At 34.8% G+C, this 14,353-nt stretch overlaps 1 protein-coding gene across 11 annotated transcripts in view; it reads right to left on the bottom strand.

Moving 5' to 3' along the window:
- Positions 1 to 14,353, bottom strand: part of LOC149122943 (uncharacterized) — a 77,117-nt gene that overhangs the window by 42,160 nt on the left and 20,604 nt on the right. For 7 of the 11 annotated variants that reach the window (XR_016217213.1, XR_016217215.1, XR_016217218.1 and 4 more), the window contains 6 exons: positions 14,135 to 14,246; positions 13,654 to 13,760; positions 12,812 to 13,108; positions 11,724 to 11,882; positions 1,446 to 1,570; positions 823 to 859 (listed from right to left, as the gene is read on the bottom strand). The gene's annotated coding sequence lies outside the window, so the exon portion shown is untranslated. Of the gene's footprint in view, positions 1 to 822; positions 860 to 1,109; positions 1,173 to 1,445; positions 1,571 to 11,723; positions 11,883 to 12,055; positions 13,109 to 13,653; positions 13,761 to 14,134; positions 14,247 to 14,353 lie in introns of those variants that run through there. The other 4 variants (XR_016217220.1, XR_016217221.1, XR_016217217.1 and 1 more) reach the window with 2 other exon arrangements.

Here is a 14,353-nt window from a genome sequence, read left to right as displayed (position 1 = left end):
CAGTTCCCTCCTAGTCTAAATTATTGTCATCACATTCAACTACCTATTCATTTTTGAAACAATATTTCCTGTGCAATGTCTGCAAATTTACATAGCAGTTCACGAGTTAAAACAAAAAAGACATAGTTACTCTAGGTATTCCACAATATTTTGTGGGAATCTTTCTTTTTTTTTTTTTTTTTTTTTTTTTTTTTTTATTTTTTGACAGGCAGAGTGGACAGTGAGAGAGAGAGACAGAGAGAGAAAGGTCTTCCTTTGCCGTTGGTTCACCCTCCAATGGCCGCCGCTGCAGCCGGCGCACCGCGCTGATCCGATGGCAGGAGCCAGGATCCAGGTGCTTTTCCTGGTCTCCCATGGGGTGCAGGGCCCAAGCACCTGGGCCATCCTCCACTGCACTCCCTGGCCATAGCAGAGAGCTGGCCTGGAAGAGGGGCAACCGGGACAGAATCCGGCGCCCCAACCGGGACTAGAACCCGGTGTGCCGGCGCCGCAAGGTGGAGGATTAGCCTATTGAGCCACGGCGCCGGCCCGTGGGAATCTTTCTAAAAAGCAAAATCCACAAATTTTTCTCACACTTTCATGATGCTTCCTGTTTAAGTTTTAGTGTCTCCAAAAGTAACAAAGCACCCTGTATTTCAACTTCTGATTGAAATGTAGTCTTCTGACAAGAAGTACAAGATCATCTATTCAAATATAACCTCCAAATAATCATATAGGTCACAAAGTAGGTTTGATGAGAAAGAAATTTAATTTCAAGCAACTCAAACAAAAATATTATCTATTGTTAGCACAGCCAAAAAGAGTAAGCCTTAACGCTATTACCTGTAGGAAATGTCTGCTTGGTCCTTACTTGGGAAAGCTTGTGAAAGAAAACAAAATGGGTGCTTGAAAATATCAAGAATTTTCACTCAGTCATCAAATGAAAGGGTGTTAAGATATATTTTCACCACACCAGGAATGGAATATTCCTCATCTCCTGTATGCTCATCCTAAATAGTCACTAACAGTTCTATTAATTTCCTAAATAATGCACATGGAACTGAAATTCAACTTAATGCTGTCATTACAACCTATATTATACTTGCCTTCGACTTCGCTTTCTTGACATCTTTTCCTATGACATCTACTCATTCCTTATTTACCTCTCTCCATCCAGCATTAATGCATTTATTCTGCAATATTCATTATCAGAGAATATAAAAATTACTAATTGATGAAAAGTAGCAAATAAAAATCGATAACCCATATATCAATAGTGCAATATCAACATTTAGAATTTCTTTTATCTATTCTATTGCATTTAAAGGTAATCACTTCACAATATGACAATCTTTTATGTTTATAGAATTCTTATGAGTTTAGATTTTAAAATACAACAAATTGAATTCAACTTCAAACTGGCAAAAAATTTAAACATACAGCACAACAGAGTGACTGATTCTTACCAGCACAATTGAAGAATGAAGTCCACAAAAATGTTAAGTACAGTTATTTGAATTGATATGCATATGCCATGTAGTGAAGCATCTAAATGTTTTCATTTCTCAAACTGGAAACACCTCAGTTAAAACTGTAGAAAATACAGGGAAATCATGACATACAAAAAACAGCTTATCATAAGCAGAAGGTAAAGTTGGCTCATTCATAAACCTACTATTCAGTCCCAAAATCATTAAAATAGAAAAAACTTTAATTACAGGAAACTACTTTCTAAACTAAACTAACTAGGACTAGTTTTTGTATCTTAATTATTATATTTTCAGAACTTGAACATCAACAGTTTCTGATTTCATAAATAAAAAGGATTCACTCTCATCTTGTAACATTCCCCATTTGCTTCAACTTTAAATATGACCTAGTTATCCTATCAGTCTATTCTCATACTGATCAATATTCTACACCACTCCATGAGGAAGAAATCCAAATGCATAACTGAAAGACACTGGACTATGACCTGAGTGAGGTTTTTGGTTTTTCCTACTGGGAAGGGATTGAAGTATACTCAATAAGCAGAAAGAAAATTCAATATTCATGTCCAGAAGGTATCCTACGGTAAGTAGAATCCAATATATACTTTAAATTTGATTTGTTTCCTGATTTAAAGCAATAAAATGTATACATTTATGGAGAACTTGATAGTTTGATAAGGTATTGATAATTCACAGAGCAATCACCCGTTTTATAGTGAAATATTTGAAATGCATTTATTTTAAAGTATAAGATTTTTTACAATGTTTTTATCTTTTCAAAAGCATTGGAGAAGTACACTTGCCAAATGCCTATTTGTTTTAGGTATCCATGCTATCTATATTGCCAATGTATCATTGTGCATTTAAGAGCTATGGCATATGGCATAACTTTCCAGGATTTCCCCCATATTAACAATGAAGTTCTACTGTCTTTGTGACATGCAGCCCATGAGGAACTCTCATTAGCACAGGATCCCTAATAATTCCTGATGGACAGTTGTTACTATGAGAAATACTCATAGTTCTAAATCACTGAGATTTTCTTACTATCTTAAGTTCTTTAAAGCACATATCCATAAATTATTCCATTCTTCTATCCATCTTGCATTGATTTTGCATTCTCAATGGTATCTTTCCAAACATTTTTATCAACAGTTCTACATATACAGTTCTATTTACAATTCTTAGTTCCATCCAGAAACCATTTCTGGATCCATCCAATCATCCATCTGTCTTCCAAACCACCCTTACAGCAATGCAATTGTATAACAGCTATTCTTACTCCACCAGTATTCCTCACCTGACACCTGTCTAATACTCATTTATGTATGGTTGGGTTTATTTATCCATTCTAGCACTGGCTAAATCATGCAAGGATGTATTCTACTATGTGTATATCAAAACATTTATGAAGGAGGCAGAGAAAGATAGTGAATAAGGAAGACGCTCCAGTGATCATTTCTACACAATGCCAACAATTTGAACACCTTCACAAGAGCTAAGGGACCCACAGAAGAGAACAAAGTCATCATCACTGATCATCAGGTAACTAACTGCACATCCAAGTATGAGATGATATCTATGTTACTCCAGTTAGAAGTTATTATAAGGAATAAAATTTAAACAAATAGATTAAAAAACTGCTACTCCAGTTAGAATGGTAATTATAAAGAAGGAAAAATAAGAGAACCCTTATATGGCATTCCTTGGAAATTAAATCATAACAGCCATTATAGAAAACAGTACAGACTACCATATAACCAAGAAACCCCACTAATGAATATGTACAAAAAGGAAATGAAATCAGTCTACCAAAGAGACATGTGTACTCTCATATTTATAGCAGCACTATTCACAGCAGTCAAAAAATGGAAAAAACCTAAGTGTCAATCAACTGATAAAAAGATAAAGATTATATATACACATGGGATACTATTCCTCCATAAAAAGTTGAAATCCTATCATTTACAACAACATTTAAGTCATTAGGCTACATTAAATGAAATAACCGAAGCCAAGCATTCTATCACTCATCTGTGTAATTTAAAATAAACTGACCTCATAGAAGTTCAAACTGGTACCCCATACATATGTACAGCTTTAATGTATCACATAAAAATAAGAGGCCAGCGCTGTGGCTCAGTGGGTTAATCCTCCACCTTACAGTGCCAGTAGTCTATATGGGTGCTGTTTCTAGTCCCAGCTGTTCCTCTCCCAACCCAGCTCTCTGCTGTGGCCTGTGAAAGCACTGGAAAATGGCCCAGACACTTGGGCCCCTGCACCCATGTGGGAGAGCCAGAGGAAGCTATTGGCTCCTGACTTCAGATCTGCACAGTTCTGGTCATTGGGGCCATATGGGGAGTGAACCAACAGATGGAAGACCTTTTTCTCTGTCTCGCCTTCTCACTGTAACTCTTATCTCTCAAATAAGTAAATAAAAACAAAAAATGAAAAAAGGGTCGTGGAAAAATACAAAAAAGTACCTGCTGTGATAGAATATTTTGAAATCCATGCATTGGTTTTCATAATAAACATTTTAAATCAAATATATGAAGTCTTTTCAATTCGCTGATAAATAGCACCATCCCAGCTGTGGCAGGAAAATTCATATAGCTTGAAGATATTAGGGTACCTCAATATTTAGACTAATTAATTTTCCCCCAGACTACTAGATATACAATAAGCCTGGCTATAAGCTAACTACAAATAGCCTATTTACACCTTCTAACTTTGAAATCATTAACTAGAAGCTCAGCTATTTCTAAAATAGTTCTAAATTGGATTGTCCTGGAATATGTGTAAGTATTCTCTGTAAAAGCTCTGAGAAATAATGAACTTCTCCAATAATGTGTCCATGTCTCACCTCCATATATAATGTGGCTTTAATGATTACTGGACAAACAAGCATAAGTGTGAAGAGTAGACTAAAACGTAAGAATAGAAGTAACACTAATAAAACTTGTTTTAAAATGGGAAATACAAAAGAACTCTATCAATATGCTTCCAGATTCTTAGCTACTACAATTTATTCATGTCAGAAAGTCACTTTCTCATGGAAAATGAAGAGCAACACATACTCCAGTCCAATTTTCTTTTGCATTTACTGTTAAAAAAAAGCACAATGCAAAAGGGGTCAAAGATGACAGGGAGAAATGTTAGCAGCTTAATGAGGGAGGAGATATTGCTAAATAATCTGAATCACAGATCATTTATTTAATGACTTTCATTAAGTCTCGTTGTCCAAAACTTCAACATCTAATCTTCCTTCCTCAGTACTACATAGAAAGTCACAAAGTAATATTAAACAATTTGTGTAACATATACAGTGACTATTTTCACAGAATGCTAAACTTTAACTGGAAAAATAATATTCAATAAATGATCATTTTACTCTAACACATTTTACCTTCAATTTTGCTAATTCAGCCACTCTTAATATGAAAAGTAATGCACTCATATAATCTCCATTCCTCTGTATTAACGTGTGATGCATTTTTTTTTTTTTTGACAGGCAGAGTGGACAGTGAGAGAGACAGAGAGAAAGGTCTTCCTTTGCGGTTGGTTCACCCTCCAGTGGCCGCCTCGGCTGGCACGCTGCAGCCGGCGCACCGCGCTGATCCAAAGGCAGGAGCCAGGTACTTATCCTGGTCTCCCATGGGGTGCAGGGCCCAAGTACTTTGGCCATCCTCCACTGCACTCCCTGGCCACAGCAGAGAGTTGGCCTGGAAGAGGGGCAACCTGGACAGAATCCGGCACCCTGACCGGGACTAGAACCAGGTGTGCCGGCGCCGCAAGGCGGAGGATTAGCCTAGTGAGCCACAGTGCCAGCCGTGATGCATTCTTTTTTCATAGAGGGTTCATAATAAAAGTGTGAACAATGTTTGAAAACTAAACAAAAAACCCACTAATTGATAAAGCATTTGCATTTAATATAAAAAACAAAGAGTAGATTGGGATATGATTTAATGTGACATTTTAGAATGTGTCCTAAGAATGTAATGGATATAGTATCTGACCTATATAATTATAATCATCTTTGGTCATACAATCAAAACATAACAGTAATCCTGCTAATTTTGGTCATACAATCAAAACTTAACAGTAATCCTGCTAATTTTGAAATTCAGGGACAGACACTTGGCATAACAAAGACATTGCTGGAGTCCAGGCTCTACTTCCATTTCCAGTGTCCTGCTATTCCATACCCAAAGGGCACAAGGTAACAATGGCTCAAGTACTTGGCTCCCCACCACATATGTGGGGGAACTGAATTGCATTCTGTGCTCCTAGCTTGTCCCAGCTGTCAGCAGGCAATTGGGAAGTCAGCAGATAAGGCAATAATGTCAGCTCTTTCTCCCTCTCTAGCAATTTTTTAAAAAATTGAAATAAAAAATTTAAATTATGGAATTATACTTTTTATAACATGATTAGTAAAATTTCAGGATCTTTGTTATTATTTAATGATCATTCTATTTCCTAAATTATTTTTTAAAAGTATGGTACTTTTGTAATCAGAGAATTATTCAACTTTTGCAACTACCTAATAGGCTATACTTACTTTTACTTCATTTTGTCAACATGAAAATACTTTTTAAAGTATCTAATTTCCTAAAACTATATTTATAATTACAAAATAAAAATAATTATTTCAACCAAAAAGTATTAAAAAGTAAATAAAAAACCTTCAAATGATATAAGGAAAATTATTTTTACATTTGAAGTGTTTATACAGGAAAATACTTAATTTTGCTGACTCATATTTGTGAAATAAATTATTTTCTTTTCAAGAAGGTTCTCTATGGGGCCGGCACTATGGTGCAGCAGGTAAAGCCACCGCCTGCAGTGCTGACTTCTTCATATGGGCTGCTCCACTTCTGGACCAGCTCTCTGGTATGGCCTGGGAAAACAGTAGAAGATGGCCCAAGTCCATGGGGCCCTGCACCTGCATGGGAGACCTGGAAGAAGCTCCTGGCTCCTGGCTTTGGATTGGCGCAACTCCAGCCACTGTGGCCAACTGGGGAGTAAACCAACAGATGCAAGACCCCTTTCTCTCCCTCTCCCTCTCTCTCTGCCTCTCCTTCTCTATGTAACTCTGACTTTCAAATAAATAAATAAACATTTAGAAAGTTTCCTAATAACTAGAATTTACTCTAAGTTATGTAAATAATATGATTTGTAAGACTCAAGGTTCATACTTTTTTTGTTAAGAACCACAACTATGTTAAAAATGGTTTAATGTGCTAACAGGTATAATAACATTGCTTTCTTGGGCGGCTGCTGCTGTGGCATAGTAGGTAAAGCCATGGCCTGTAGTGCTGGGATTCCATTTGGGAACCAGTTTCGGTCCTGGCTGCTCCACTTCCGATCCAGCTCCTTGCTAATGTGCCTGGGGAAGCAGAGGAAGAAGGCCCAAGTGCTTGGGTCCCTGCACACACACAGAGACCAGGAAGAAGCCCCTGTATCCTGGCTTTGGATAGGCCAAGATCTGGCAGATGTGTTCATTTGAGGAGTGGACTAGCAGATGGAAGATCGATCTCTCTCTCTCTCTCTCTCTCCGCCTCTATAACTCTGCCTTCCAAATAAATAAATAAACTTTTTTAAAAAAGACAACTTTTAAAATGTTATATACTAAGGGATTACTTACTAATTTGCCTTATATTTCCATAAACTGCAATGTGATTATATAATCAACACAAGTATTACATACATTATTGGTGTTTCTACCCACGTGTTATTACAGCCAGAAATTCTTAAATGAGTGCTATGCAATGCCAAGCCCTCCTATAGCCTTCTTACATAAATTCCTTTAATACAAGAACTCCACAGAAAAGAGACAATACACAAGGAATGTCAAAAATCTTGTAAAAAAGGAATTGAAAAATAAGTTTTGGGGGAGAGGGACATCACTGCAATAACAGTTAAGCTAACAGGATACCAGAGTGCCTCGGTTAGATAGCTGACTGACTTCTGATCCTACCTTCCTGCAAATGAAGACCATGGTTGGCAATGGTGAGAGACCTGGATTGAATTTGTGGCTCTCAACTTCAGCCTCCCTGACCTGTGGAAATGGGAACCCATCTGCAAAATGGCAGTATATTCTCTCTCTGGCCATTATTGCCATTTGCAGAGTGAACCAATAGATGGAAGCTCACTCTCTCTCTCTCCCCCTCTCTCTGTGTATGTGTCTACCTCTCTTTCAAATAAATAAATAAAAAATGTAATATATAGACATATAAACCTTATAAAGATAGAAATATACATCTGTAATTTTCAAAATGTGGTAAAATATTGACAATTACCAATTTTAGGTGATAGGTACATAAAAATTCATTAGTTTCTTCTCATTTCCAGTCTACAATTTTTCATAACAGTTTCTGTCTCCGTCTCTCCCTGTCACTCTGTCTTTAAAAATAAAACAAAAAAATGGTCTAAATGCTACTAGTATATTTGATAACTCTGCTACTTGTTTTCTACAGAACTTAAGACAATATTAAAAATCTAACATCACAAGGGTGAGGACATAAACTCTTAAGAGAGTACAGTTGTGTTAACCTAGAGTAAATTCAGTTAGTGTCAACTAAATACAACGAACATGGTAAGCCAAGAGAAACAGGGAAAACTTGATTAATGGGTATAACTTAAAATTACATAAGATAAATAAGTTCTAGTGTTCCAGTGAACAACAGATATGGTTTTCCATGTCAAAATTAGAAATAAAGGATTTTGAATGTTTTCCCACAAAAAATGATAAAATGAGAAATACTGATCTACTCTGATTTGAAAATTACACAATGTATAGTTGTATATAGCAATACCTCATGGTACCTCATAAATATAATTTTTTGTCAATTTAAACATGTAATCCCCAAAGAGCTAAAATTAAAAGGTCAGTTTTAATAAAACACATTTTCAATGACTTATACACAAAGGGAAATGAGAACACTAATTGTTGAATTTTCACACTTCACTATTATAAAAACAACTAGGAGTCAGCATTGTGGTGTACAGGGTTATGCCACCCCCTGTCACTCTACCATTCAAATAAGCCAATAAATGTTTAAAAAATGCACAACCAAACAGACACAGTGAAACCAATACTAAGAAGAATTTTACAGCTATAAAACACTAAAATAAAAAAAAAGACTTCAATTTAACAACTGGAACTGAAGAAAAGAAAGACAAAGTGAGCAAGACAATACAGAGAAGAGATGATCAAACAGAAAATAGAAAAACAATAGAAACAAAACAAAACAAAACAAAAACTCAATTCAACACTACTGACAGGACTAATAACAAAAAGCAGTGATTCTTAAATTATGACAATCAGAGGTTAGTATTTAGACTAGCAGTTACACTGCATCCAATATCAGAGTGCCTGGGCTCAACTCAAAGTTTTGGTTACTGATTCCAGCTTCCTGCCAAAGCGGCCACTGGAAGGCAACAGGTGATGCTCCTGTCATGCATATGGGAGACCTGGATTAAACTCCAGGCTCCAAGCCCAGCCACTGTGAGCATTTGGAGGGTGAATCAGTGAATTACATGGCTCTTGTAAACTATTTACAAAATTAAAATGAGGAAGTAACCCAGTGTCCATAAATGTATGGATAAAGAAAATGAGGTATATACATACAATAGTTTATTCAGCTTTAAATGGTGGGTAAGTCTGACAAATTCGACAACATGAACCTTGGGTCACAAAAAGACAAATACAAAGGGGTTGGCACTGCAACGTGCCAGGTCAAGCAGCCAACTCCCTGCTAAGATGTCTGACAAGGCAATAGAATATGATCCATGAACACGGGTCCCTGTCGCCTTCATTAGAAGCCCAGATGTAGTTCCTGGATTCTTGCCTAGACTAATGTGGCTATAGGGGGAGTGAAACAGCTGACTAAAGATCAATCTCTTTCTAACTCTGCTTCTCAAACAAATAATTCTTAAAAAAGACAAATACAAATATACTTATATAAGATACTCTGCAAAGGTGGATGATAGGAACTGAGGAAAGGAGGCATGGAAAATTACCATTTAATAGATACAATTTACAAATGATATATATGCAGTGGCATGAATGTGGTTAATATTACTAAATGTATAGTTAAGAATGGTTGACAGTAAATTTGATTATATGTATTTATCACAGTAATAAATAACATTTGGGGGACTGATAGCTCATATTCATACATGTATTGCCAGTTTCCAGTAAGGGCTTATAAGCAGTGCAAATCCAAAATAAATGACAAATAGCACCTGTATCTTGCCTCGCAAATGCCATTATCCACATAAAGCAGGAAATTAAGGAGAAATTAATGGTTCCATAATTGTAGCAGGAAAAGAAAAAATGACTCTGGGGGCCAGCACTGTGGCATAGCAGGTAAAGCAGAGAGCTGGATCAGAAATGGTGCAGCTGTGACAGGAATCGGAGCCCATATGGGATCCCGCACTGCAGACCAGGGCTTTAACCTACTGTGCCACAATGCCAGCTCCATCAAAGTTTTTAAAATAAAATAAAACTACTAATAGTCAAACTGAGATATTTGGCACAGCAATTAGGTAAACTTTTGGACACCCACATCCCATATGAGAATTCCTTAACTTTAATCTGGCTCTAATCCCCACTCTAGATTCCCTGGAGGGAGCTACTAAAGATGAAATTGGTTAGCTCCCTGCCACCCACATTGGAGACATGGATCAATTTCTCAGCTCCTGTTTTCATCCTGGTCTAGGTCCAGCAGTTGTATTCATTTGGGAGTTAACTAGCATATGAGGTCACTGCCTTCCAAACAAATATGTTTTTAAAAAGAAAGGCAAAAAAAATCTAACTCAATATTAATATAAATACTTGAAATAATACAGATCTTTCCTTATACTAGAAAATTACAAAACATAAATAACAATTTAAAATCAGAATCTAACACCATACTATTACAAAAAATAAACATTTATGTATAAGAAAATAATATGAAAATAAAAACAGTATTTATATTACTAATTATTACACAGGATAATCAAACTAATAGCACTAAAAATATTGAGAACACAAAGTCACTTCTACAGTATCTTTCCACAAAATGTATAACCTCAATTTCAATGACTAACATGACATAAATCCACACTGAAAGATGAAAATGTTCTATAAAATCTTTAAAAGCATATGGATTATGCTTTTGGAAACATACCAAACAGGAGGCATACGACAATCTCATGCAAACTGGTATACAACATCAAATTACAGACCAATAAAATGATACTAAAGCTACAAATATGCACATGCTACATGGATCAGTTAACATATATCAATGTTAATTTCCTGGTTTAGGTAATTAATTAGTAAAGAAAGAAGAGGACTAATAAAAAAGTGATGTGTACTGCTTTAAAGCCCTTGTGTATAACCCTGTGGAACAGTAGTCATTCTACTTTTAACTTGTTGATAATTTAGCTAGTGGTGCATTAAGCCTGTGAACATAAAGTATACTGAAATTATGTTACTGCAAAAATTAAAGAAAAAAATAAAGGAAGGAAGGAGGGGCGATTGAAGGAGACTGGCAAGGAAGGAAGCATGGTTATCTTACCATTGCTATCTATGAAACACATGAAATCTGTTCTCTTTATAGTAATAAAAATTAAAAGCAACTGATAAAGATTATTGCAAAATAAAAAATTTTCTATTATTTTTAATAGTTATTAATTATTGAGACTGTGCTGAAATTACTCACAATGGTTTTATAGAACCAGTGAAACTATACAAAACCCTACCATAAAAATAAGGTATTATTAAGGAATATAACTTCACAAATTATAAATAAAATTATAATTATTGGAGGGAATATTAAAACTAGCTTTTTCATTCACGATATGCATGTTCTATTTTATAAAAATTTAATTCAAAATGCCATTTAATTAAATCTAAATCTACCATTAAATCTGGTGAATAATATTGAATAAAAGAAGTTCCAAAAAGTAGCATCACAAGTTAATATGACTGTTAACTGTTAACAAAGCCAAGGGTGCTTTATTCCTGTATATTCTGAATATTTACCAATATACTTCATCAAGATAATAAATGTGATCATAAATTATTAATTTAAACCACTAGTTTTGGAAACTCAATGAAATACAAAGTATATAAAAGTATAATTCATTTCAGAATGACTATCAATTACTAAATTAACTTTAAAATACTTAAAATGAAAAGAACCCAATAAAACTGTACTGTGCAGTATTCCAAAATAATAACTTGATTAAAAATAGACATACCTTGCAGTTGTATAGGAAGACTCAATTTAAAGAGATCTAGTCTCTGCTAATTAACCTATTATATTTGGTGCAAATGAAATTAAAACTGCATTTTTTCCAACTTGCTATATAACTGTAGTCAATTGAGTGAAAAAAATGCAAATATAGACAGGGAATATTCTGCAAAAGAAGAGAAATGAGATAGAGCTCAATGGAATAACTGAGACAGTATAAAACATCAATTACTAAAACGTCAATAGAATGGAAGATAAATAAGTTAAAAGAAATTTGTGAATTCTATGCAGAGATTTCCCATATTATTGTGGTAGAACTTAAAATAAGCACTAACTATGTAAGTCAAAGTGAATAATAATATTTAATTCAGTAATACTACAACAATCACTGAGAAAATGATAAAAATGAGAAAATGGAAAGAAAATAATGATACTAACATAAACATGCTTTCAAAGAAAAATAAAACTCAAAAGACCATAACAGAAACATGGTTGTATTTTCAGTACATAAATTTCATCAAACAAAAGTAACACTATATTAAAATAAAAGGGAAAAACATGTTATTTCATTTGTAATGAATGCCAAAATGTTAACATACTTAAATATAAATAAACCCTTACAATTCACAACAAAGAGAATAAGGCTACATGAAGATGACCTCACTCAACATTTACATGACAAGAAAATTCTTATGAAGCATTATTATTAAAATATTGATATCTAATATATACACACACACACATACACACACGATTTTAGGAAATGAGGAATTATCATCCAAACTCTGGTAAGACTTTCTCCAATTAGGGGAAAACCACTCAAATATAGATGTTGTATGTTTAGCCCTGGAAATTGCAACAAACAAAAATTGAGACTGCTCACTACATAGAAACTCTGTAGATAATACACAGCTCATGCAAAAAAATTAAACTCCCCATTGATATGCAAAAAACTCATCAATAGTAGATATGATTGGGGAGTAGAATTAGAAAGCAAACACTTATAAGGTGTAAAAATACTACATTCCATAAAATTCTATCTCCTTTGAGTTCACTCTGTGGTAACTGATAATTATAAACACATGCACTTCATACTTATGGTAGCACTCATATGAAGCCCTTGTAATTCCACCATCCAGAGCTTCTCTGAGCAATAATGTCCTGACTTTCCAAGTCCTTTGATTCAGTCCAACAGTAATAATGAGAGCAATAATTATGTCTAGTGAATATTCTCTTCAATGAAATCTTTTTGGTCACTTGTCAAAAAAGTCCAGTTTTTCTGATCTGCAAGGAGTTTCCACCACAACACATATTAAGGCAACAGTCGTTCTGCATTTTGAAGACCAAATGTTTCTGCTGAAACTGGTGGGATAGCTTCTTTTCAGTCATCACCTGATAGGTCACAGAAAAAAATGGAAAAGATTAGAAGCAAACTAAAAAATGGTTTGCAAATGATGTATTAACAGCCATTCTTATAAAAAACAGTTCAACGTTACTCCGAGATATTAGCTCTCTTTTATATATCTTGCTACTATTGAAATATTTCTGAAACATTATACTCCCATTGTCCACATATTTGGTTGCTTGTATCTCTAGATCACTCATTCATACAGAATGCAGTCTTCATGAAATAGGACAATGGTGCCTGATAATTCCACTGGAAATAACAAAGAGCTCAATACACTTTATGAGAAAAATAATAAAAATAGAGGATGTCTTTAGAGAACATTTAATTCCTAAGACATCCTTGGCAGTGAATAATTCTGACCCACAGAATCCATACATAAGAACATGATTGCTATTTAGGACACTGTTTCAGAGTAGCTTGTTACGTAACAACAAACCAATGCTAACTAGCTGCCTTACCAAAATGGCATAGCTTAAAAGCAAGATATCTCAACTCTAATCAATATAACTCTCAGCTCATACAATCATACCGCCAAAGGGATATTCCAGAGAGAGATCGGAGTGAAGAACATTTGGATGAAAAATTATTGTAACAGATCATTCAGCAGAGAAGTGGCCCTTCTTCGAACTATCATCCCTGGCACAAAAAAAGAAGAACTATTGTAAGTGAAATACACATTACTATAGAGGAACAGCTATGGAAGCAAGTTAGTAGATGTTGATATGGAATATTTCCAAGAACTACTGTTAACAGCAACAATTTCTCATTCATAAATCTTATAGCTGAGTCAATTGATCAAATCAGCTATGATTCTATACCTTTGGAAATAAGGAATGTTTTGTGGTTTCCATTAAGATCTTACTTTCAGAACATCACAAAAATATTTGACACTATCAATTACATAATTTCTAATCATTAAACATTTAGTCATTTACTGCATGTTAAGGTGTCATGTTTGGTCTCAACTCAGCTGATTAAAGGATCACAATTCTGCAACATAATCTTCTTACCTATTACTTTCAATGCAGATCTACAAATTAAAAGTACTCCACAGGAACGTGTTCCAGATTATTTCAGACATACTCAGGTTAGCTGCAAATGTCTTTCTTTCAACATGATCACCTGAGAAATATCAACATCCAATATAGCCACAGTTACACACAAATCAAACCCCGGACTACATAAGTAAGAATTACTAGGCTGGTCAGACAAGGAACAAAGAAATTTAG

The sequence above is a fragment of the Oryctolagus cuniculus genome, chromosome 12 (assembly GCF_051225735.1).
Source record: "Oryctolagus cuniculus isolate XC-2025 breed Fujian yellow rabbit chromosome 12, ASM5122573v1, whole genome shotgun sequence".
Classification (NCBI taxonomy): domain Eukaryota; kingdom Metazoa; phylum Chordata; class Mammalia; order Lagomorpha; family Leporidae; genus Oryctolagus; species Oryctolagus cuniculus.
The sequence above is the reverse complement of the archived record's forward strand: the minus strand, read 5'-3'. Positions and strand labels throughout refer to the sequence as shown.